General features: G+C 40.8%; 1 pseudogene; it reads left to right on the plus strand.

Annotated features, from left to right (window-relative positions):
- Positions 1-23,637, plus strand: part of LOC128659854 (oocyte zinc finger protein XlCOF6-like) — an 86,288-nt pseudogene extending 62,651 nt beyond the window's left edge.
- Positions 23,638-23,932: the final 295 nt, after the last annotated feature.

Genomic DNA, 23,932 nt, shown 5'->3' on the forward strand with positions numbered 1-23,932 from the left:
GCAGAAACCTTTTCTGGATCCATCATGATTTTATCTGGTGTTATAATATAACCCAAGAACTTAATTTCTTGACCGTGAAAAGAACATTTCTCAAGCTTAGCGTATAGGTTGTGTTCTTTTATCCTAGTAAGCACCCATCGTACATGTTTTTCATGATCTTGCAATGTTTTAGAATAAATAAGGATGTCATCCAAATAAATTATAACACATACATCCAATAAATCTTGGAAGATTTCATTAATAAAATGTTGGAATGTAGCGGGCGCATTACTTAAGCCGAAAGGCATCACGTTGTATTGATAAAGCCCATAACGTGTTCTAAACGCTGTTTTCCATTCGTCACCTTGTTTGATTCTTATTAAGTTATAAGCACCCTTCAAATCAAGTTTAGAATAGATGGTGGCGCCATGTAAGCGTTCAAGAAGCTCAGGAATTAACGGTAGTGGATATCTGTTCATTAAAGTAATATAATTTAGTGCTCTGTAGTCAATAATAGGACGTATAGTCCCATCCTTGTTTTTAACTAAAAACATACCTGCATACCTTTACGCAGATTATCGTCTAAGTAAGCTCTTACAAAAGCTAGTTCGGTTTGAGAGAGGGGATATATTTTCCCATGTGGAACTTGTGACCCAGGTATTAGATCTATCGGACAATCGAATTCCCTGTGTGGGGGAAGACTTTCTGTCTCTTTAAGGTCAAAAACCTCTGCCAGATCCTGATAAGGTCTGGGTATCCCGTTCTCTAGAGTAGCTATGGTACAGTGTGGATAACAGGTCTTCAAACAATAAGGAGAACTTACAGGGAGTGCAGAATTATTAGGCAAGTTGTATTTTTGAGGATTAATTTTATTATTGAACAACAACCATGTTCTCAATGAACCCAAAAAACTCATTAATATCAAAGCTGAATATTTTTGGAAGTAGTTTTTAGTTTGTTTTTAGTTTTAGCTATTTTAGGGGGATATCTGTGTGTGCAGGTGACTATTACTGTGCATAATTATTAGGCAACTTAACAAAAAACAAATATATACCCATTTCAATTATTTATTTTTACCAGTGAAACCAATATAACATCTCAACATTCACAAATATACATTTCTGACATTCAAAAACAAAACAAAAACAAATCAGTGACCAATATAGCCACCTTTCTTTGCAAGGACACTCAAAAGCCTGCCATCCATGGATTCTGTCAGTGTTTTGATCTGTTTACCATCAACATTGCGTGCAGCAGCAACCACAGCCTCCCAGACACTGTTCAGAGAGGTGTACTGTTTTCCCTCCTTGTAAATCTCACATTTGATGATGGACCACAGGTTCTCAATGGGGTTCAGATCAGGTGAACAAGGAGGCCATGTCATTAGATTTTCTTCTTTTATACCCTTTCTTGCCAGCCACGCTGTGGAGTACTTGGACGCGTGTGATGGAGCATTGTCCTGCATGAAAATCATGTTTTTCTTGAAGGATGCAGACTTCTTCCTGTACCACTGCTTGAAGAAGGTGTCTTCCAGAAACTGGCAGTAGGATTGGGAGTTGAGCTTGACTCCATCCTCAACCTGAAAAGACCCCACAAGCTCATCTTTGATGATACCAGCCCAAACCAGTACTCCACCTCCGCCTTGCTGGCATCTGAGTCGGACTGGAGCTCTCTGCCCTTTACCAATCCAGCCACGGGCATATCCATCTGGCCCATCAAGACTCACTCTCATTTCATCAGTCAATAAAACCTGACGTTTCAGCTTGTGTGTCTTGTTCAGTGGTGGTCGTCTTTCAGCCTTTCTTACCTTAGCCATGTCTCTGAGTATTGCACACCTTGTGCTTTTGGGCACTCCAGTGATGTTGCAGCTCTGAAATATGGCCAAACTGGTGGCAAGTGGCATCTTGGCAGCTGCACGCTTGACTTTTCACAGTTCATGGGCAGTTATTTTGCGCCTTGGTTTTTCCACACGCTTCTTGCGACCCTGTTGACTATTTTGAATGAAACGCTTGATTGTTCGATGATCACACTTCAGAAGCTTTGCAATTTTAAGAGTGCTGCATCCCTCTGCAAGATATCTCACTATTTTTGACTTTTCTGAGCCTGTCAAGTCCTTCTTTTGACCCATTTTGCCAAAGGAAAGGAAGTTGCCTAATAATTATGCACACCTGATATAGGGTGTTGATGTCATTAAACCACACCCCTTCTCATTACAGAGATGCACATCACCTAATATGCTTAATTGGTAGTAGGCTTTCGAGCCTATACAGCTTGGAGTAAGACAACATGCATAAAGAGGATGATGTGATCAAAATACTCATTTGCCTAATAATTCTGCACTCCCTGTAGTGTTATTTTATTTTGAGACCAGTCTATATTTGGGTTGTGTTTCTGCAACCAGGAAAAACCCAGAATTATTGTGTGTAATGATATAGGAATTAAATCAAAGGAGATATATTCAGTATGACCTTCCTTAGTGGTTAAAAGTAGAGGTATGGTGTGATGAGTTATTGGACCTTGTTGTATCAGTGAACCATCTATTAATTTGACAAAGAGAGGTTTTGCTTTACACACAATAGGTATTTTATTATTCTTAACAAAGGTAGTATCTATATAACTCCGTGAAGCCCCTGAATCAACCAAAGCTTTAGATTGGATGTTTCTCTGGTCCCACTGTAATGAAAAAAATAAAGTCATTTGTGTATCCAATGTTATATTATACAAATGAGTACTGTGGGTTAGCTTACCCTTCTTTTGCTTCAGAAGTTGAGGACATGAAGAAACAGTATGCTCTTTATGAGCACAGTAGAGACACAAATTTTCCATCCTTCTCCTGGCTTTTTCCTCTGGTGTGAGGGGGCCTTTGATGACTCCGATTTCCATAGGCGTACTGGTACTAGATCTTTCCTGAGTAGAGGTATAGTTGAAGAGACGTTTTGGTATGACATCATAACCTGCTTTTTCAGCCTTTCTTTCATGGAGTCTTCTATCTAAAGTTGTACTGAGTTTTATCAAAGAGAGGAGACTATCAGGGGCATCCAGGCGGGAGAGTTCGTCTTTTAAATTTTCTGATAGTCCTAAACGAAATTGAGTACGTAAACTAATCTCATTCCATTGAGAGTCTTCTGCCCACATTTGGAATTCAGTTGTGTACTCCTCAATGGTTCTTTTTCCTTGATTTAAGGAACGTAATTTTGTATCTGCAGTAATTTGACTGTTGGAATCCTCATATAGGTTTGTGAGTGCTCGAAAAAAATCTTGTAGTGAGTCTAAGATAGGATTATTACTTTCAAAGAACCTATTAGCCCATGTTCTTGGTTCCCCTTGTAAAAAGGAAATGGTTGTGCATACTTTGATTCTCTCTGTATGATATGTACGTGGTCTTAGAGAAAAAAGTAGATGGCAGGCATTTTTAAAATCCCTAAACTCATTCCTTTTCTTTTTTTCTGGGATTTAAGCACTTTTTAAGCACTTTTACTAGGCAAACAGTCTTTTAGCAAAGCTCTTAATGCAGCAGTTTCTGCTTGTACATCAGTTAACCCTTTATTTAAGTAATCTAATTTTTTATATATATTGGTTAACTCATTCTTTACTTCCTGAGGATTCATGTTAGGTTGTTATATATAAACCCTTATTTTTTAGGCCTGAATATTATGTAGTAACTGGTACACTTTTGTATCAAGGGTTTGAAAATATAACAAAAATCCCTCAGTAAAATAAGGGATGTTTCTCTTTTGTAAACTAAGCAGGTAATGGTAGTTCGAATTACCTGAATAGATACTGTGAGTTTGTTACTTTTGAAATCTTTTGTAAAATATAAGTAATAAGTTTGAGATATTTGAGTTGGTATAACTTTAGTCAGGTAGAATTAGTTTATTCCATAGAGATGACAAATCAGAGGTATTGAAGTCAAAACCTGTCTTCACGCACACACACAGTCATTCTAAAATATTTACAGTTCCAAGCAGTCCAAAACACGCAAACAATATAGGTTATATGGATATTCCTATATTTGCTGTTAGTAAGCAGAGGCTGATGCAGATTTTTATAGCACAATTTATACTGAATAAAAGTGGTAAGTATAACAATGCAGCTTAAAGTGTCAGAGTAAATCAGTTCAAGTTGTGAGGCAATATGAGGATACAAAGCAAGGTAAGTATTATCCGGATAGACTACATACGATACCCCACAAGGATCCGGTATGAGCAGAGCTGAGCAGTGACCGCCGACGGCGGTGAGAAGCTGTGTGTGCGCGGCTTGGTTTCCGGAACGCTGAGGATGAAGATCCGGATGCGTATGGATCTGAAGTCGAAGTCAGGAAGAAAGTCCTCAAGGAAATCAGCTGTAGATACGAATAGCAAGGAGGATAGGCACAAGAGAGAAAACGTAGCAGTAAGCTTCAATATTCAGGCAATGAGTGTTGGAAGTTACTGCCCTATAAAGGAAAGTTAATTAGGTGGGAGGGGATAATCCTAAAAGGAATATCACACACTAACGGGTAATGTACTTAGCAATGTACGACTACACTTTAGCTGGTTATGAACAAATATCCAGAGAAATGTCTTTTACATTTGCTAATTTTTACTTGTTGCCGGTCTTAAATGCTGTGACAAGTTTTAAACTGCAGTCTGTTGGAAACAGTTTGATTTACTATGTGAAATATTATTGTACTGAGAGAAACATGTAAACTGTAAAATGTATGTTATACCATATGACAATAAAAGCAATTTCAGCAATGAAATAACAAGAAACCCAAATTTCTCTTACATGGTGTATCCAGTCCATGGATTCATCCTTACTTGTGGGATATTCTCAATCCCTAAAGGAAGTGGCAAAGAGAGCACACAGCAGAGCTGTCCATATAGCTCCCCTCAGGCTCCGCCCCCCCCAGTCATTCTCTTTGCCGCTCTAACAAGTAGCATCTCCACGGGAGGGTAAAGAGTTTGTGGTGTTAGATTTGTAGTTTTTATTTCTTCAATCAAGAGTTTGTTATTTTAAAATAGTGCCGGTTTGTACTATTTACTCTGAGGCAGAAAGTGATGAAGATTTCTGCTGAGAGGAAAATGATTTTAGCACCTTGTAACTAAAATCCATTGCTGTTCCTACACAGGACTGTTGATTGCCGGAGAACTTCAGTTGGGGGGAACAGTTTGCAGGCTTAACTGCTTCAGTTATGCTCAGTCATTTTTTTCTAACAAGACCTGGTAATGCTAGAAGACTGACAGAAATCCCCATGGGGGAAGGTAAGCCATTTTCTGAGACTCGGTATAGAAGGATGGCTTAGGTTAAGGGCTTAAATACTGGTGGACACTGTTATTGGCTAAATCGTTTGCTTTATTAGCATAATATCATATTTGATCAAGTGTTTTAGATGTTTGGAACACTTTCTGGGTTTTTTTTTTTTTTTAAATCTTTTTATTGAGAGAGCGGTAAACATGCAAATACAAACAAACATCTCCATGGTACAGTATAAAAGTCAATTGAGTGTTCTATACAGTATAAGACAGTGCAATAGTATGTTTACAGTGTGGGACCTTCCCGGCCCTTTTTACTCAACATATCTTGATTATAAACAATAATTCCATGTTATAGTCCAAACAAACTGTCAACATGATAAAAGGTTCACATGGATACTGCTCTCAAACTTTTCTCTTTTCTTCCCGTTCCCCCCCACCTACCCCACCTCCCTCCCATACCCCCCCGCCCATGTGGAGAGTAAAACTTCTCTCCCCATTATCTTGAACCCAACTGACCTACAAGGCAAGAGCTTCGTAGGTGCCCCACCCATGAAAAAACTACTCCCCCCCTTTATATTCAACAAGTATACAGTGCCTAGGGTGTTCTATTCCTGGTATCTCACTCGATGGTCCGGTGCGGGGAAAAAAAAAAAAAAAAAAGGGGTGAGCAGGGTGTGAAAACAGAGAGCAAGGGAAGGGACAAGCAGATGGGACAACCTTCAATGTCTAAGCTTTAGGCATCTAAGTGATTCCATTCCCCTCTCAGAGAGTCTTCCAGAAATGTTACAGTATTACGGAAAGGGATTAGAACTTGTCTTTGTACTTCTAATTCGAACGTTAATATCAATCTACGCCATTTTCGAAGAAATGGATTTAGCCTACTTCCCACGTCTATTCTAACATCTACTTGTTCGGTAAATAGTTGGGTTCTCAGCATATTTCGAAAGTAAGCTATTGAGGGGGTCTGGGCAACTGTCCAATGTTTGAGTATGCATTTTCTAGCTAGTAATATCAGTAGCGTCAATTCAGAATCAAGTTGCCTATGGTGTTGCTCCCAGTCCAAAAACAATATCATCTGAGGTGTAAAGTCAATATTTATGCCCAGCTTTTTCCTAACCCAATATTGTAGTTTTTCCCAAAACTGTCTAATCTTGGGGCAACCCCAGATGCAGTGCAATAGGTCTGGCGACTCCATTGAACACTTGGTACATCTGTTCGGCCAATCAGGTATCCACTTGGCAAGACACTTAGGGGTCATATATGCCCTATGCAGAAATCTAATTTGTGTCTCCCGTAGGTTTGCCGATAGAGTGGCTTTTCTAGTTTTCTCCAGTCCTCTCCGGGCCTCTTCCCACGTGATCTCTTGAAATCCCTCCCTCTGCCAGCCCTTTAAAAGTTCTGGTTGCAGCAGTTGTAGTCTTTTTTGTATCAAAGTTTGATAGATCCCTGATAAAGAGAAGCATCCCATCTTAAATAAAGTTTGTGATACTCGGAATGGTGAGCCTTCTCAGAAATCCGGTCTATCTCTGGTTAGAGTGTCCACATAATGACGTGCCTGCAGGTATGCATAAAAGTGGGTGTTTGGCAAATTGTATTCTCTCTATAGTGTCGCGAAGGATTTTATGGTTTTCAGTAGTGGGTCCACCAGTGATCCCACATTTTTCAGCCCAAGCGCCTCCCAAGCGCGAAACGGTTTCGTATCCATACCTGCAGGAAAATCTGGGTTACCACTTAGTGGTAAAAAGGCAGAGCCTAGACTCATTTTGCCTAGGAATTTGTGAGCTAGGTGCCAGGCCCTTAGCGGGTCCTGATATATAAAATTCCCCTCCAATGTCCCAACCATATTTGGTTTTGGCATGTGTGGCAAGTATGCCAAGGCTATACCTCCCAAAGCCGCCCGTTCCAGGTTATCTCTATAAAAGTGAGCCGAGCTCACCTGCCAGTCTACAACTAAGCGGATCAGGGCCGCCCAATTGTAGAGTTTGAAATCTGGCAGCGACAGACCCCCATGTAGGTAGTTCAGAGTTAATTTATCTGCTGCAATACGCGGTCTACCACCCCGCCACAAGAAGAAACGCATTGCAGAGTTCAACTCTTTCACATTCGCCTTAGAGAGTAGTAACGGTAGCATGAGCATAGGGTATAAAAGCCGTGGGAGAATAACCATTTTCAAAAGGCTAATCCTTCCCATCAAAGATATCGGAAGGGATTTCCAACTTCTCATCTGCCCACACAGTTTTGCACATAAAGGAGTCAAATTAATTGCATACAGTTTATTGGGGTTCACATGGATCTGTATTCCTAAATAAGTGATCATTTGGTTTGCTACCGCAAATGGGTAGTCATGGCCTTGGTTCTCCCCCTTATGCAACCAGAGAATTTCTGACTTTTGCATGTTGGCTTTGTATCCCGCAAACGCCCCAAAGTCTGACAATGTTTGCACAATTGATGGTATATGGGTTTTTGGTTCTTGAACAAATAGCAGCATATCATCCGCATACAATGCGAGATGTTGAGGGTGCCCAGCTATGTCAATCCCCGGGAATATTTGACGCAGTTTAACTGCCAACGGCTCCAGTGCCAGGTTGAACAGCAAGGGAGACAGGGGGCATCCCTGTCTCGTGCCCCTGTGCAAAGCAATATCTGATGAGTAAAGATGATTAGAACATATATTGGCTATGGGGGAGGAATACAGATTTTTTACAAATGCCGTAAAGGGCCCAGAAAAGTTAAATCTAGCCAATGTGTGGAATAAATGGCCCCATTCTACCCTGTCAAAGGCCTTCTCTGCGTCTAATGACAGCAGGAAGGCCTCTGGGATTTGATCCCCCTCTCTAGAATGTTTCCTATTCCAGAAATGATGTAAAACTTGCAGGATTCTGCGTACATTCACTACCGATGATCTTGCCATCATGAAACCAGTCTGGTCTTCATGAATCAAGTCTGGTAACACAAATTTAAGACGCTCCGCTAGTAGTTTTGTTAAGATCTTATAGTCGGAGTTCAGTAGTGAGATTGGTCTATAAGATTCAGTAAGCAGGGCATCCTTGCCCGCTTTGGGGATAAGAGTAATATGGGCGGCCGTGAAAGTCGCAGCCGGCCTGCTTTCCTCTGTGAAATAATTGGTAAACAGGTCAGTGAGCACTGGTGTTACTCTTGTTTTCAGTATCCTATAGAACTCAATGGGCAACCCATCCGGGCCTGCCGCTTTACCCAAATTTAAGGTCATAATCGTCCTGTCCACTTCTTCCCTCGTAATTGGTGCATTTAACTGAGTCAATTGCGCCTCCGTTATCTGTGGGAGTTCAATAGAGCTCCAAAATGCCCGCCTCTTTTCTTCTGAATCACACTGTTTGCTAGTGTAGAGCTCAGAGTAATAGGCAGCGAAGGCTTCCACAATCCTTTCAGGATCTTTCACTACAGTGCCCTTATGTTTAATGGCTGCAATAAAACAGGTGGAGGATTTTAGATTAACCAGGGAGGCTAAAAGCCTGCCCGATTTATCTCCGTATCGGTAATATTTGCCCCTAGTTCGCAGGAGAGTTTGTGAGGCCTGATATGCCAGCATCGCATCATACTCTTTTTTAGTGGCTAAGTATTGTCTGTGGTGTATCAGTGTCATGTCAGATCTATACAGGCCATAGTGGGTTGTCAACTTCTCTCTCAATTTCTCCAGCCTCTCTGTTTGCAGTTTCTTCCTGCGAGATAAGAAGGCCAAAATATCTCCCGTAAGAACTACCTTTGCTGTTTGCCAAAAGAGCTCCGGGGTCGACGCATGCTGTGCGTTGTTGGCTTGGTAGTCATCCCAAGCACTTTCCATGTATTGTTGGAACTCTTGAGAGGTCAGCAAGTACTGGGGAAACCTGAGAGCCCTGCGATTGCTGGATCTAGGCAAGGTGTCCAAGAAAAGACCTACAGGGGCATGGTCAGAGACCACAATTTCTCCGATTTTAACATCTACTGTTTGGGGGATTAGGGAGTTCGAAATCAGGAATAGATCTATGCGAGACATGGTAGGAGAGGCCCGGGAGAGACACGTGAAATCTCTACCATCTGGATTCAGCTTTCGCCAGATATCAACAATATCCAGCGAGGACATCAATGTTTGGAATGTTTTTAGTTCAAATTTGGTGTTGATCCTAGGTTGTGCCCCGACCAAGTGTCTTGTGGGATCCCTAAGCCTGTCACAATGGGGATTAGGGGCCAGGTTGAAGTCTCCTCCTATTATAAGAGGGGTGTCTAAAAAGGGGGTTAGTAAGTCAATCAAATTGTTCCAGAATGTCTTGTCCTTAGTATTGGGAGCATATATATTACACAATGTGTACTTTTTACCGGCAATGGTAACCCGGGCTATAACATATCGCCCTTCAGTGTCTGTCAGTACTGTCACGTCCCCAACCTCTAGTTTCTTCCCGAATAAAATAGCCACCCCTCTACTTGAAGATTTATAGGAAGCAAATTCGACCCTCCCAACCCAATCCGTTTTTAATTTCAAGTGTTCTGAGTCAGTAAGGTGCGTCTCCTGCAGAAACGCAATATCTGCCCCCTTCTTCCTAAGTTGAGTTAATATAGTTTTTCTTTTTATCGGGGAGTGTATACCCCCCACATTCCAAGAGTAAATACTAAATGTCAATGGTTTTCAGGAACCTCTGTGTGCTCAGGGGTATGACAGATAAAGGAAGAGAGGGAGGGGGAAAAAAAGGGGGAAGGAGAAAAAAAAAAAAAAATTATTTCCTACCAGCCTCCGCACCGGCCCATCATGTCCAAGGAACACATGTATCCTTACTGCCGAGGCGCAACCTGCAACGAGCAGTATCAAAAAATAACATATTATAAACCAAATTTTGCTATATATAAAACCCTTATATTTAAGGAGTACGTTTCCTCCTTTATGAACATCACCTTTCCATACGTTACAGATAATAAACATTAACACCAGGAGGGGGGAGAATGCAAAGAAGCTGTTAATACATTTTCCTGTCATCATATTGTATGTAACTTTTCCCCTCTGTTGTTTCACCCCGTCTGTAATATAGGTTAGCAGGTGAGTAATGCATTTGAACAGGACACAACTTTTGAACATAACTCGTCCTATCTGAACCATAACTACTAACCAAAGCAACCCTATAAGATCCATGTCGTAAATAGAGGCGCTGCTATCTGTACTCCCCAACTGGAGTAAGCTTTTTTGCCTATTAGCACACTCCATTAACATTTCTAAACCTTAAGAGATATGTTCCCCTCACAGATCATTCCTTTAACCCTCCCCCCCCCCCCTAGCAGGGACATGGCTCCTAGAGCCATCTTCAGCATCCAAGTACTCTTGTGCAGCTTGTGGTGATTCAAAAAATTTAGGCCCTCTGTGGGTTACTATCTTTAGTTTGGCGGGGAAGAGCAAGAATGCCTGCCTACCCTCTCTGTGTAATCTAGAGCATAATGCTGAGAACTCTCTGCGCTTCTTTACCAGATCTGCCGAATAATCCTGAAACAACAGGATCCTAGAATTTTCATACAGCACTTCATCCATTTTCCTATACGCCCTGAGAACAGCCATTTTAGTTTGAAAGTGTAAAAATTTTATCATTACAGGCCTCGCCTGCGCATTACGATCCATGGCCGGTCTCTCAGGGCCCACTCTGTGCGCTCTCTCTACGCTATGCACTAAAGCAGTTGCGGGAATCCCTAACAGGGGGGGGAGGGTAGTTTCAACAAATTTCAAAATGTCATTCGCTTTTACACATTCAGGCAACCCTATCAGGCGAACATTATTCCGCCGAGATCTGTTTTCTAGATCATCTATCCTTTGTTGAAGGACTGTGGTATGTTTCTCTAACGCCACTATTTTACTGGAGTGGACATTCTGTGTGTCTTCCACATCAGAGACCCTATTCTCAACCTCTGATACCCTAGTCGAGAATTGTTTAACCTCTTCTGCAAGAGTATCAACCCCCTTCTGGAGGTTCTCTATTTTTGGTAAAAATAGGGTAGATATTTGCTTGACTATTGGGTGGGGGTCAAGGGTATAATTTTCCTGAAAAACATCACTGGTTGAGGGCTGGGTACCCATATCAGATCCCACTTTATTTCTGCGATCTGTATTCTTATTCCTATGCGCCATGCTATTTGGTATTAGGAATTTCTCCATACAATTTCTAGCCACCTATTTCCCAGTCAGTGACTCAACAAATCTCATCTATGTGCGACAATAGTTTGCAACCTGTCACTATTATTTCTCAGTGCTGAAAAGTTGACACAAAAAAAAACAAAAAACAAAAAAAAACAAAACAAAGATATTGCTCTCTCTCTCTATGGCAAGTCAGACAGAATTCAGCATATATATAGAAAGTTATCAGTTAGCATGGTAATATCACAAAGCACAATTGCGGCTCAAATGAGACATATACATCTGTCAGTTGCTTACAAGTGTCTAGTAGTGAACCTGCAATGTAAGAATAGGTTAATTAGTGAGCACTTCCCAACCAGTGCTCTGACTTATAACACACAGTTCTATAACAATTCTGGCGAATCTCAGCATTGATATATAAAGTTATCAGTTAATAGGACAATAAACCATGGCACATTTATAGTACAATTGAAATCTATACATCTATCAGTTGTTTGCAAATTACTATTTCTGAGCCTGCAGGAGGAGAAAAGAGAAGATTAGTTAGAGAGCCTTTCCCCTCTAATACTCCAACTCATTGCACCATGTGGAAGAAATTAGAGAGTCTATAATGAAAAGTCCCTTCTATATGTAATGGTCGCCTTTCAGGTTGTGCTGCGTTGTGAGAAGACCCCTGTAATGTTAGCACAGTTCTTTTCCAAAAGATCAGAGGGTATCTTCCCTTTGCATGCACATGAGAGTCAAATATATAACAGGAGCCCCTGTTCAAACAGGCCTACTGCATGGAACTGTCCCAAATAGAGCCAGGTAGTCTGCCCCTGTTATGCAAGATGGAGATCCTCAAATATATCAGGAATCATATGCTCAGTCACCCCTGGATAATGGACCTATCAGTTCTTTTACAGGGGGTCGTTATAGGATCTTGTGTATTCCCCCAACGAGTTCCCAAAGTCACTATTCAGCCTCCGTTAACACTGAGTGTTCTCTTTTTTTTCTTTTTTTCTGCCACCTACTTCCTCCCAGATTGGCCTCAAGCAAGGGTAAAAGTTAAAAGTTAAGGTTGACGCTACCCAGGGAGAGCATTAACTCACCGGCTTACCGACATCTGTCTCCGGTCAGTGTTCCTCAGCTCTCAGTTGCAATCAGGCCCTGAATGTTTTTGCTTTCCCAGCACAGCCTTGGAAAGATAGCGGCTGTACAAGTCGGTAGGTGGGCTTCTACTCTGTATCCTGCTCCGGTGCAATAAAATATCTGGCAGCCTAATCTGCTGTGTCTTCACTCACCCGGTCAGCCAGTTCGTGTTTGCGGGCCCTGGACAGTTGCACAGTTTTCGGGCCACGTGGTCGCCCGGTAAGATCCCACTGGTCTCAGGGTGGCTTGGCGGGGGTCTGATAATTCGATCACTCGTAGCGACTAGCTGTCAGCTTCACTGTAGTTTGGCGGGTCAGTTCAGGGATGCACCTCACCAAGCAGGGTCTCTTCACACCGTCTCCTTCTTTGTAGCGCGCCAATATGGCCGCCGCGTGCACGGACCTTTCAACCACCGGGTCCCTTAGATAGTTAAATGTTGCACTTCGGTGGGGGCAGTTGTTACAGCCAGCCTCTCTGTAGCCCAGACACGGTCCCTGTCAAGGGCAAATAGGCTCGGGCAGTGAAATTGGGGCAAAAAATCCACCCTTAATAGCAAGGTTGCACGGAGCTCTGTACTAGAGCTGCTATCTCCAAGCCCGCCCACCGGAAGTCCCCACTTTCTGGGGTTTTTAATACGCCTGGCATATTGTAAGACACCTAATCTGTCTCAGAAAGCCCCATAACTCCGGAATGAAGAGGGAGGGGCCTCATTTTCACGCCTCAGTTGCGCAGTTGTTTTTACAAGGCAGCTTCATGCAGCTTCACGTGTAGAGTCCAGAGACTAGGGAGTGGGAGAGACCAGGTGTACCCTTTGTTCCCCCTTCTATCTTTAAGAAAACGTTCCCCATAAACGACCCTAGGCGGGACGCGTGGCAGTCGGTCCCTAAGGTAGAAGGGGCAGTTTCAACACTAGCTAAGCGCACGACTATACCAATAGAAGACAGTTGTGCTTTCAAAGATCCTATGGATAAAAAATTAGAAGGTTTACTAAAGAAAATATTTGTTCAACAAGGTTTCCTTCTTCAACCAATTGCCTGCATTATTCCTGTAACTACTGCAGCGGCTTTTTGGTTTGAGGCACTGGAAAACTCGCTCCAGAAGGAGACTTCATATGACGAAGTCATGGATAGAATTCATGCTCTAAAGCTGGTTAATTCTTTCATCACAGATGCCGCTTTACAATTAGCTAAATTAGCGGCGAAAAATTCTGGTTTTGCCATTGTGGTGCGAAGAGCGTTTTTGCTAAAATCATGGTCGGCTGACGTGTCATCCAAAACAAAATTACTTAATATTCCTTTCAAGGGTAAGACCCTATTCGGGCCAGAGTTGAAAGAAATTATTTCAGATATCACTGGGGGAAAGGGCCATGCCCTCCCACAAGATAGACCTTTTAAGGCTTAAAAACAAGGCTAATTTTCGCTCCTTTCGCAACTTCAGGAGCGGACCTGTTTCAACCTCTGCAGCCACAAAGCAAGAGGGTAACGCTTCCCAGCCCAAAGCAACATGGAAGCCTTTGCAGGGCTGGAACAAGGGTAAACAGGCCAAGAAACCTACTGCTGCTACCAAGACAGCATGAAAGGGTAGCCCCCGATCCGGGACCGGATCTAGTAGGGGGCAGACTTTCTCTCTTTGCTCAGGCTTGGGCAAGAGATGTTCCAGATCCCTGGGCATTAGAAATCGTTGCTCAGGGGTATCTTCTAGAATTCAAGGACTCTCCTCTAAGGGGAAGGTTCCACATTTCTCGCTTGTCTTCAGACCAGACAAAGAAACAGGCGTTCTTACGCTGTGTAGAAGATCTTCTGAAGATAGGAGTGATACACCCAGTTCTAATTGCAGATCAAGGACTGGGTTTTTACTCAAACCTGTTTGTAGTTCCCAAAAAGGAAGGAACTTTCAGGCCAATCCTGGATTTAAAAATCCTAAACAAATTCCTCAGAGTTCCATCATTCAAGATGGAAACCATTCGGACAATCTTACCGATGATCCAGGAAGGTCAATATATGACTACCGTGGATTTAAAGGATGCGTACCTTCATATTCCTATCCACAAAGATCACCATCAGTTCCTAAGGTTCGCCTTTCTGGACAAGCATTACCAGTTCATGGCTCTTCCTTTCGGGTTGGCCACTGCTCCAAGAATTTTCACAAAGGTGCTAGGGTCCCTTCTAGTGGTACTAAGACCGCGGGGCATTGCAGTAGCACCTTACCTGGACGACATCTTAATACAGGCGTCGTCCTTTCACAGAGCAAAGGCTCATATGGACATTGTTCTGGCCTTTCTAAGGTCTCATGGTTGGAAGGTGAACGTAGAAAAAAGTTCTCTGTCCCCGCTCACAAGGGTTCCCTTCCTGGGAACACTAATAGACTCGGTAGAAATTAAAATCTTTCTGACAGAGGTCAGGAAGTCAAAACTTTTGAATACTTGCCGAGTTCTTCATTCCATTCCTTGGCCTTCTGTGGCTCAGTGCATGGAGGTAATCGGTCTAATGGTTGCGGCAATGGACGTAGTCCCTTTTGCCCGGATTCATCTAAGACCACTGCAACTGTGCATGCTCAAACAGTGGAATGGGGATTATGCAGATTTGTCTCCTCAAATACAAATGGACCAGAAAACCAGAGACTCTCTTCCCTGGTGGTTGTCTCAGGATCACCTGTCTCAGGGAATGAGTTTCTGCAGACCGGAGTGGATCATTGTCACGACCGATGCCAGTCTGTTAGGCTGGGGTGCGGTCTGGGACTCCCTGAAAGCTCAGGGTCTATGGTCTCGGGAAGAATCTCTTCTCCCGATAAACATTTTGGAATTGAGAGCGATATTCAATACGCTCCAGGCCTGGCCTCAACTAGCGGAGGCCAAATTCATCAGATTTCAGTCGGACAACATCACGACTGTAGCGTACATCAATCATCAGGGAGGAACAAAGAGTTCCCTGGCGATGAAGGAAGTAACCAAGATCATCAAATGGGCGGAGGATCACTCCTGCCATCTATCTGCAATTCACATCCCAGGAGTAGACAACTGGGAGGCGGATTATCTGAGTCGTCAGACTTTCCATCCGGGGAAGTGGGAACTCCACCCAGAGGTCTTTGCTCAGCTAACCCAGCTATGGGGCATTCCAGAATTGGATCTGATGGCGTCCCGTCAGAACTCCAAACTTCCCCTTTATGGATCCAGGTCCAGGGATCCCAAGGCGACATTGATAGATGCCTTAGTAGCGCCTTGGTCATTCAATCTAGCTTGTGTCTTTCCACTGTTTCCTCTTCTCCCTCGGCTAGTAGCCAGAATCAAACAGGAGAAGGCTTCGGTAATTCTGATAGCACCTGCGTGGCCACGCAGGACTTGGTATGCAGACCTAGTGGACATGTCATCGGCTCCACCATGGAAACTGCCTTCGAGGCAGGATCTTCTAATTCAAGGTCCATTCAAGCATCCAAATCTAGTTTCTCTGCAACTGACTGCTTGGAGATTGAACACTTAATTCAAAATAGCTAAGCGTGGGTTCTCTGAATCAGTTATAAATACTCTGATCCAGGCCAGAAAGCCTGTCACCAGGAAAATTTACCATAAGATATGGCGGAAATATCTTTGTTGGTGCGAATCCAAAGGTTACTCGTGGAGTAAGGTTAAGATTCCAAGGATATTGTCTTTTCTCCAAGAAGGATTGGAGAAAGGTTTGTCAGCTAGTTCCTTAAAGGGACAGATATCTGCTCTGTCTATCATGTTACACAAGCGTCTGGCAGCTGTGCCAGACGTTCAGGCGTTTGTACAGGCCCTAGTTAGAATCAAGCCTGTCTACAGACCTGTCGCTCCTCCATGGAGTCTAAATTTAGTTCTTTCAGTTCTTCAAGGGGTTCCGTTTGAACCTTTGCATTCCATAGATATTAAGTTATTATCTTGGAAAGTTTTGTTTTTGGTAGCTATTTCTTCTGCTCGAAGAGTTTCTGAATTGTCTACTTTGCAGTGTAATTCACCCTATCTGGTGTTCCATACAGATAAGGTTGTTTTGCGTACCAAACCTGGTTTCCTTCCAAAAGTGGTTTCTAATAAGAATATTAACCAGGAAATAGTTGTTCCTTCTCTGTGCCCTAATCCAGTTTCTAAGAAGGAACGTCTGTTACACAATCTTGATGTGGTTCGTGCTTTAAAATTCTATTTAAAAGCAACTAAAGATTTCAGACAAACATCGTCCTTGTTTGTTGTCTATTCTGGTAAGAGGAGAGGTCAGAAAGCGACTGCTACCTCTCTTTCCTTCTGGCTGAAAAGCATCATCCGGTTGGCTTATGAGACTGCTGGACAGCAGCCTCCTGAACTAATTACAGCTCATTCCACTAGAGCTGTGGCTTCCACATGGGCTTTCAAGAATGAGGCTTCTGTTGAACAGATTTGTAAGGCAGCGACTTGGTCTTCACTGCATACATTTGCCAAATTTTACAAATTCGATACTTTTGCTTCTTCGGAGGCTATTTTTGGGAGAAAGGTTTTGCAAGCAGTGGTGCCTTCCATTTAGGTTACCTGACTTGTTCCCTCCCTTCATCCGTGTCCTAAAGCTTTGGTATTGGTATCCCACAAGTAAGGATGAATCCGTGGACTGGATACACCATGTAAGAGAAAACAGAATTTATGCTTACCTGATAAATTACATTCTCTTACGGCCCGCCCTGGCAATTAAGTCAGGTTCAAATTTATTTTTGTAAAACTACAGTCACCACTGCACCCTATAGTTTCTCCTTTTTCTCCTAACCGTCGGTCGAATGACTGGGGGGGCCGCGTCTGAGGGGAGCTATATGGACAGCTCTGCTGTGTGCTCTCTTTGCCACTTCCTGTAGGGATTGAGAATATCCCACAAGTAAGGATGAATCCGTGGACTGGATACACCGTAAGAGAAAGTAATTTATCAGGTAAGCATAAATTCTGTTGTTTCTCATTATTTAAATAGAACATATAATTTTCAACAACTTTCCAACTGACTTCTATTATTATATTTTCTTCATTCTCTAGATATCCTTTATGGAAGCAGCAGCAATGCACTACTGGGAGCTAGCTGAGCACATAAGGTGAGCCAATGACAAGAGGCTTGTATGTTCCACTAATCAGCAGCTAGCGCACCATAGTGCATTATAATCTTTGTCATAAAGGTCCCCAAGGGAATAAAGCAGATTTGATAATAGAAGGAAATTGGAAAGTTGTTTAAATTTGAATAATAAAAGTGTAATTGTGACTTCGCTGTCCCTTTAATGTGTTTCTAATGACTTGTTTTACCGGTGTATAAAATAGTATAAAGTGTATGGGAAATTTCTCCTTTAGCTTTATTTTTATGTAAAATAACTGTTTGCTGTTTGTAATTTATTTTCATTATTAAATTGTACACAGCCTTTTAAATGACCTGAGGCACCGGCTCCTACTTAGCATATGCAGGAGATCACATTATATAAACATATGAGTCTGTTATTGGCTGATAGCTGTCACATGGTACAGGAGTCTGTTATTGGCTGATAGCTGTCACATGGTACAGGTGCAGAACTACATTTATCAGAAAACAACCTATTGCTCTTTTATATTTCATAGTAAGGTTTATTGCATTGTATTTTTATTATGCATCTGTGGTTTTGTAATTCTATATTTTATGGTCCTTTTAAATGGACTGAATTTGCCAAAAGAACATCTCATTATACTATCACTCTATGTAAACAAAAAAAATCTTTATTTTCTTAACTCTATCCAAGATAACAATTGAAATGAACATTTTCGTGCCTATCTCTCCCACACCTCTTTGCAGTTTGATTTAAAACAACTCAGTATTAACCAAGAGAAGTTAAAGGACTGGGTGGAGCACATGACAAAATGTCTGACAGTGAGAATTAGTAGGAAGTACAATACCAATACTGCAGTATCCAATTTAACTTATATTTAAACAAATTATATTTAACATTTCTTTCAGGAGAAAATATTGTTTCATATAAATTATAAAAACAAATATTATTATAATATATTTGTAAAGTTGTGATATGGCCCCACTTGTTGTATAGATCTGGGAAGATTCATATTTAAGGGGCAATTATAACACTCACAGAGCTAACTGTACTAAATGCTTGTTCTCAATCAATAGCACAAATGTAATAACCTAAACAGCTAATCTGTATTACATGAATTGTTGTGTGTGCCTTTAATTATACCATACGTACAGTTAATCAGAACCATTAGTTATTATTATCTGTCTAAACCATTTAATATACTTTTTATAGGCACAGCCAGAGCACTGAGAGATATCAGGTTTTGATGTAACTGGAGTGAATAAGGGAACCTTCTTACTGAGCACAGACATTGGAGCCTGTTATCAGCATGAACTCATATGTGTTAGGAGAGTAAAATAGATATTATGCTGACTTTAATTACTGGGAAAATAGAATAGATCACTCATTAAACAAATATAAACTATTATATTTATATCTGCATCTTTAAGAACATTTGTGTCAGTGACGTTATAAAGAAGGAGCAAACTCCATTGGGCTGAGGAGGAGGCTAAAAAATACTATTCCCCCCTCTGTCCTTTTAGACAGATCATGTCCAACAACTGCCTATCCTCACCCCCTGACCTGGTTCATTACTTAGAACACAGGCAACTCCTTCTTCCCCTGCCCTGACCTCGCTCATGGAACACCCATAACTACACTTATGCCTACCTTTTTCTCATTTGTGGAACACCCACAACTCCCCCACTGTTCCCCATCCCAGAACCACCACTGATTTGTGTGCTTAACTTTGAGTATTATTAAACTAATAAAGTTTTTGGCTGTTTATATAAATAGAACCACAGCCGAAAGCTAAAGATTATCATAAGGTCACTGCTTCTTACCCTCTCAAAACATCTCACGCTGATGATTAGTCTGTGATGATTAAGACATGGGCAGTATTGTATTTGCAGTTGCTTGTGCAATGTTAAATGAGGATGGTGGATGCCATCTCTCTTGCCCAGAATACAGATCTACTTTTTCCCTGGCTGAGAACATTATCCACACGCACCTTGTTTAATGCGGCCCTATAACTTCTTTAAATCAGTCATTTAATTTACTATGATGTAGTAATGTTTACATTCTAGTCATCCTTTTTTAATTTGGGATTTACAGGTAAATAAATTTAAAAATACAATACGGAAGACATTTTTTGAGTATAAAAAAAATGTTTTTTAATTGAGATGAATTATATTATAAAGAATAAACATTCTTATTTTTCTTAATTCCATTTCTTTTTATGTAGACAAACACATGAATAGTTCATATCCATCCTTCACTATAGGAAGCATCAGAATGATACCGCAAACTCCAAAAGTCTTAGACACTGACTATTCACAAACATTGGGGATATCACAGCAGATATTTAAAGAAGATGGCGAATTGGCAGGAACTGTGAAGCAATCATTATGTACAGAGAGTAATTTAGTCATCAAACAAGAGGACAACATTTATGAGTTATCTAGTGAAATTAATATCCCCGAGACTAAACCACACACATTTACTGAGTTTTCAAAACATATTAAAGAAGGGAAAAGTCTACAGTCTAGCCAAATGATTCCTACAAAGGAGAAACCTTTCAAATCTACAAAGTCTCCTCTACTAGAACACTACAAAATTCACACAGGTGAGAAACCACACACATGTACTGAGTCCGACAAATGTTTTACACAAATGGATCATCTGAAAACTCATAAAAAGATTCACACAGGGAAAAAGCCTTTCACATGTACAGAGTGTGGAAAATGTTTTACACATATAAGTCGTCTGAAAACTCATAAAAAGATTCACACAAGAGAAAAGCCTTTCACATGTACAGAGTGTGGAAAATGTTTTACAGAAAAGGGTTATCTGAAAATTCATGAAAGGATTCACACAGGAGAAAAGCCTTTCACATGTACAGAGTGTGGAAAATGTTTTACAGAAAAGGCTAATCTGAAAACTCATGAAAGGATTCACACAGGAGAAAAGCCTTTCACATGTACAGAGTGTGGAAAAAGTTTTACACATATAAATGGTCTGAAAACTCATAAAAAGATTCACACAGGAGAAAAGCCTTTCACATGTACAGAGTGTGGAAAAAGTTTTACACATATAAATGGTCTGAAAACTCATAAAAAGATTCACACAGGAGAAAAGCCTTTCACATGTACAGAGTGTGGAAAATGTTTTACAGAAAAGGCTAATCTGAAAACTCATGAAAGGATTCACACAGGAGAAAAGCCTTTCACATGTACAGAGTGTGGAAAATGTTTTACAGAAAAGGGTTATCTGAAAATTCATGAAAGGATTCACACAGGAGAAAAGCCTTTCACATGTATAGAGTGTGGAAAATGTTTTATAGAAAAGGCTAATCTGAAAACTCATGAAAGGATTCACACAGGAGAAAAGCCTTTCACATGTACAGAGTGTGGAAAATGTTTTACAGAAAAGGCTAATCTGAAAACTCATGAAAGGATTCACACAGGAGAAAAGCCTTTCACATGTACAGTGTGTGGAAAAAGTTTCACACAAATAAATGAACTGAAAACTCATGAATGGATTCACACAGGAGAAAAGCCTTTTACATGTACAGAGTGTGGAAAAAGTTTTACAGAAAAGAGAAATCTGAAAACTCATGAAAGGATTCACACAGGAGAAAAGCCTTTCACATGTATAGAGTGTGGAAAAAGTTTTACACAAAAGAGTGATCTGAAAACTCATGAAAGGATTCACACAGGAGAAAAGCCTTTCACATGTACAGAGTGTGGAAAAAGTTTTACAGAAAAGAGAAATCTGAAAACTCATGAAAGGATTCACACAGGAGAAAAGCCTTTCACATGTATAGAGTGTGGAAAAAGTTTTACACATATAAATGGTCTGAAAACTCATAAAAAGATTCACACAGGAGAAAAGCCTTTCACATGTACAGAGTGTGGAAAATGTTTTACAGAAAAGGGTTATCTGAAAATTCATGAAAGGATTCACACAGGAGAAAAGCCTTTCACATGTACAGAGTGTGGAAAAAGTTTTACACAAAAAAAGCAATCTGAAAACTCATGAAAGGATTCACACAGGAGAAAAGCCTTTCACATGTACAGAGTGTGGAAAATGTTTTACAGAAATTCTAATCTGAAAACTCATGAAAGGATTCACACAGGAGAAAAGCCTTTCACATGTACAGAGTGTGGAAAATGTTTTATAGAAAAGGCTAATCTGAAAACTCATGAAAGGAGTCACACAGGAGAAAAGCCTTCCACATGTACAGTGTGTGGAAAAAGTTTCACACAAATAAATGAACTGAAAACTCATGAAAGGATTCACACAGGAGAAAAGCCTTTCACATGTACAGTGTGTGGAAACAGTTTTACACAAATGTATAGTCTGAAAACTCATGAAATGATTCACAAGGGAAGAAACTTTTCACATGTTTATAAAGTGGAAAAAAGGTTTACAATTTAAAGGGGAGGCAAGTCCATGGCTTTATTCATTACTAGTGGGAATTATGTGCCATTATTAATTAATTTTACCAACCACTGTGACCAATGCCACTATCTATAGACTACGTGCTGTATTGTCGCTAGTAGTCAGGCATATTAATACTTTATTGCATAAGGTAGGAGCATTAAATTGTAATGCGCTAGCTGGTATTGGAATGTGAGGCACTACGTCTGCTGTGTGAGAATCCGTCTAATTAATAATGACTTTTAACAAACACTATAAACAATGCCATTGTCTAAAAATAAAGCGCTACATTGCCACTAATAATTAGCCTTATCAACATTATATTGCATATGGTATAGGCATTAAAGGGACAGTCAACACCAGAATTTTTGTTGTTTAAAAAGAAAGATAATCCCTTTATTACCCATTCCCCAGTTTTGCATAACCAACACAGTTATAATAATACACGTTTTACCTCTGTGATTATCTTGTATCTAAGCTTCTGCTGACTGCCCCCTTATTTCAGTTCTTTTGACAGACATGCAGTTTAGCCAATTAGTGCTCAGTCCTAGGTCACTTTACGTACATGAGCTCAATGTTATCTATATGAAACATGTGAACTAATGCCCTCTAGTGGTCAAAATGTATTCAGATTAGAAGCAGTCTTCAAGGTCTAAGAAATTAGCATATGAACCTCCTAGTTTTAGCTTTCAACTAAGAATACCAAGAGAACAAAGCAAAATTGGTGATAAAAGTAAATTGGGAAGTTGTTTAAAATGGCATGCCCTATTTAAAACATGAGGTTTTTTTTGGACTTGACTGTCCCTTTAATTAATTGCTAAATGCCTGGTATCATAGTACACGGCACTACATACATTATTTAGGAGTGAGTTTCGCTAGTACTGAATTTTGGTAAACTGTATGCACAGTGCCTCTGTCTCAGGATTGAGCGCTACATTGCCACTAATAATCAGCCTTTATATTTGATAAGGTATGAGCGTAAAATTATCATTAATTAACAGATATCATAATTCGGACACTGCAAGTTAAAAATTAAACTAATGGGAGAGAGACCGTTAAGTCTCAACTCCCCACCTAACATGTTTCGCAAAAAACTGCTTTTTCAAAAGTGGGGCGCCAGCCTTGTTTCTGAGATTATATAGGCTAAGCTGAACCAATGTGTCACAGGAAAGGAGCTCCTCCATTGGTTGAGGAGGGTCCTGATAGTTAATAGGCTGGCCGAGGGGTGTGTTACACTCGGAGGGTAATGTATACAACGGGAATAGCAACAGTTGCTAAGTTACAAACAAAATATCAGTTTGTTTATATGCGTGTTCCTGGATAGTGATACATAAAGTAATTCCCAGACTGGGATCATAATGTCAAATGCTAGGCAGGTATTGATGACTAAGTGTCCAATTTGGCAAGGTTGACTGGAAGACCATATGGGTGACTGTGTATATTTCGGTACCAACAATCTAATTTATGGTACTGTGTAAAACTGTGTAAGATGACGCGGTCCTAACGTGTCATCCCCTTAACCCTATATGCTGTTACTGTACACTATAAAAAATGCTTACACTGTTCAATAAACATGATTGGCTTTAGATCATATTGCTGCGTGGTCTGAGTCATTCTAAGGGATCCTTATCAGATAATCTACATCTGCCTCATGTGATAGACTGGGCCCGTGGCTTCGGCCTGACTTGACACTTACCCCCCTGGGAAACACCTAACAAGCTGCATTCTAAGGGCTGCTAGATACGCTCTTTAATTAGGAAGATTCTACCAATCACTGTCATAACGTATAACAAAGTGTAAGGTGGTTAAAAATAGTGTTATCACAAATTAACATGATTGTGCCAAACTAGTGATCCTGCATTATACGTGATCGTGTGGGTAATGTGAATAGAAAAAATCTGTGATGGCAGTATGCCAGGAAACAGAGAGTGACTGGTTGATATACAATAATAGGATGAATACCTAAATATAGCTTTGTATGATGGAAATGGTGATTAAAGAGAGACACTGA

This window comes from Bombina bombina, chromosome 5 (genome assembly GCF_027579735.1).
Source record: "Bombina bombina isolate aBomBom1 chromosome 5, aBomBom1.pri, whole genome shotgun sequence".
Lineage (NCBI taxonomy): Eukaryota > Metazoa > Chordata > Amphibia > Anura > Bombinatoridae > Bombina > Bombina bombina.